Source organism: Choloepus didactylus, chromosome X (genome assembly GCF_015220235.1).
Source record: "Choloepus didactylus isolate mChoDid1 chromosome X, mChoDid1.pri, whole genome shotgun sequence".
In the NCBI taxonomy this organism is placed as follows: Eukaryota; Metazoa; Chordata; class Mammalia; order Pilosa; family Megalonychidae; genus Choloepus; species Choloepus didactylus.
The window spans coordinates 169,428,269-169,431,632 of NC_051334.1; the positions used below are offsets into that span (position 1 = coordinate 169,428,269).

The 3,364-nt window shown below is 39.4% G+C and overlaps 1 pseudogene; it reads left to right on the forward strand.

Moving 5' to 3' along the window:
• Window positions 1-1,808: 1,808 nt before the first annotated feature.
• Window positions 1,809-2,752, forward strand: LOC119522459 (annotated as a pseudogene).
• Window positions 2,753-3,364: the final 612 nt, after the last annotated feature.

Genomic DNA, 3,364 nt, shown 5'->3' on the forward strand with positions numbered 1-3,364 from the left:
GGAAGAGATAGGACAGTGAGCCACAAATGATGGTTCCAGGAACTGACAAAGGATAAGATTATTATGCAGGGTGGGGCACTGAAAGAACTGAGGACCCCTGAAGGCCATGCTTAGTCATCTGGACTCTATCCTTTAGGCCATAGCTAATGAGTCATTATTTATTCAACATTCAGTAACTAGGTACTGAGGACTGACTATAGGTAATGCCCTACTACAGGTGCCAGATATCAACTGGTGAGAAGAAACCATGGCCTTGGCTTCATGAGGCTTACAGTGAAACAGACAATAATCAAGTAACAATAAACATCTCATTTCAATTGTGGTAAGTACGATGGAATAAAAATATCAGGTTAATATGAAAACAATGATGAAAGTGAAAAAAAGAAGCCTCTGGAAATGGAAGGTCAAGGATTATCACCCTGAAGTGATATTTAATCTGAGACCTGAAGGATACATAGGTTTTATCAGCTAAGGCACATAGATTTTATCAGATAAGGCAATGGGAGAAGAGGATTCCTGGTAGAGAGAAGAGCATGGATAAATGTTCTGAGGCAGAATAGAGCTTAGCATATTAAAAAACCAAAAGAAGTCCAGCTGGGGTGGGGCACAGTGAGGAAGAGGGAGGAGGCAGAGCACAGTTTGGAAAGATAAAGCCAGGCCATACGACTCAAGGCTTTGAGACCTTCCCAATATTAATGATTTTTTTCTTTATCCTAAGAAGCCATGGGAAGCAAGGAACTGACATTATCTGTTTATCTTTTTAAAATATCACTGGGGCTCCCATGCACAGAATGGATGAGGGTGGGGGGGATCAAAGAGGTGGCGAGAGGAAAAGTAGTAGTTGTTATTGTAGTTCAGGCAAGAAATGGTGTTGGCTTGGACCTGTGGATGAGAGAGAAGACAAGAGAATGTTTTAGAGGTAAAATTGATAGGACTTGTTTTTTTATCTTAACTGAGTGGGTTTTGCTGCTACTTACCGGACATGAGAGAAAGGCTAGGGAATTGTAGAGTGAGAAAATCATCAGTAATGAACATGTTAACTTTGAGAGTCCTGGTAAACATTCACACAGAGATCTCAAAGTGGCAGTTGGAGGTAAAAGTCTGGAATTTGGTGGTCACGGGAATATGGATGCTATCCAAAGCCATGAGAGTTGAAGAAAAAAAGGGCTTTAGGGCCAAGCCCTGGGAAACTCCTACACTGAGAAATAAAAGAGGAGACGCTGTCAAAGCATCTGAGAGAAAAAGTAAGTGGAGAAGTAGGAGAAAACCAGAAGAGTGGGGCATCAGGAATGCTTAGGGAAGAAGGTGTTTGCGAAAAGAACCATGATAAATGTTTCGTTCACAAAATCAGATTTCCATTCTGGCCCACATCTTCTCCTCACACCCTCCAAGCTTCCTCCTTTTCTTTGCTTCACTTTATCCCGAGCAGTGACAAAATAAAGAGTGTATGTGATCCGCGTCCTCACGTAGACCTGAGGCAGAGTGGAGAGACAGCAGCCTTTGAGGAAGAATTGGGTTTGTATCCTGGCTCTGCCTCTTACTTATTTGCTGTGTGGTAATAGTCCAGTTAACTTAAGCTTTCCAAGTCTCAACTTGTGGTATGTCTGCTGTTTTTGCATTCCAGCATCCTTTCCCCATTCTTTTTTTTTTTTTTATTTGCAAACTTCTTTATTTTGATTTTCTAGAACCACAAAAGTATGTTTCTAAAAAGAATGCTACATCATTCCTATAAACAGTAACTGTTTTGAATTCATTCAACCAAGTATCATCTTTGATTTTTCAACAGTTTACAAAAGCTGAATGCTATTATGGGAAGTAAGAATAGCACAAATGTAACTGACTTTATCCTTATGGGATTGACAGATTCTGAGGTGATCCGGCAGGTCCTCTTCATGCTGTTTCTCCTGATATACCTGATTACTGTGCTGGGGAATGCAGGGATGATACCGATAATTCACCTGGATCTCCAGCTTCATACCCCCATGTATTTTTACCTCAGCCACCTGTCATTCCTTGATCTCAGTTATTCAACAGTCATTACACCTAAAACCTTAGAGAATTTACTGACTTCCAACAAGCATATTTCATTCATAGGCTGCTTCACACAGTTGTCTTTACTTTTCTTCTTGGCTGCCACTGAATTTTTTTTTCTCTCTTCAATGGCCTATGACTGCTATGTAGCCATCTGCAATCCTCTGAACTACCTGGTTGTTATGTCCAGGAGACTCTGCCGCACCCTCATCACTGGGTCCTATATGATTGGCTTTACTGAATCTTTTGTCAATGTTGTTTACATGAACAGTTTGCATTTCTGCAAATCCAATGTAATCTATCACTTTTTCTGTGACATAACCCCAATTTTAGCCCTGTCCTGCACTGACACCCATGACACTGAAATCATGATACTCATTATCAGTAGTTTCAATGTAATGGTGTCTCTTATCCCAATCTCTGTGTCCTATGGGTCCATTCTGTCTACTATCCTGAAAATTAATTCCACTGCAGGAAAGCACAAAGCCTTCACTACTTGTGCCTCCCACTTCCTGGGAGTCACCATCTATTATACCACCACTATTTTTACTTAAAACCAAAGAAGTCCTACTCCTTGGGAAAGGATCAAGTGGCCTCTGTGTTTTATACTATGGTGATCCCCATGCTGAATCCACTCATTTATAGTCTTAGGAACAAAGAAGTAAAAAATGCTCTCATTAGAGTCATGAAGAAGAGAGAGGGCTCCAGGCAATTGAAATGATGGTGATTCTGAACATTCAAGGTTGTCTTTTCTTTCTTTTCTATTGGGTATTTACTTGGTGTCTCTCTAAATACAGTAGCATCCTTTAATTAGTTTGCATTTCTGTTGAGCCATCCTCTATTAGGCCATGCATGATCTGGAACATTTACAAGACTATACTTTTAGAAGTCTACATAGCAAGTGCAGGCCGTGAAAAAAGTTTTAAACATGTTATTTAAATATATGTGTTTTTTAGGGCAACTACTGTGTAAAAGATAAAATATGATGTTATCCTTCAAATTGTATCACAGAAATCCCTATGCACATTCCAATTACAGAGACTTTTATTTTGGAGAGCACTCTTAGAAGTCATTCCATTTATTCTCTAGAGAAGAAATATAGCAAGTTATAAAGAGTGCTGTTTTGGATGGAACAATCAAGGGTTTAGTTTCTAGATCTGTCAGCTTTTAACTTGAATGTCACTGCAGTTTTGTAAGTCACTGAAACTTTAAATCTAGTTTCCTCAACTGTACTAGAAACATAATTCTAAATCCATAGATTTGTTTTATCCCCATTCTTTTTTAAACAACATACACATTTTGCTTTAAGTGACTACCCAGCCATCATTGAGTG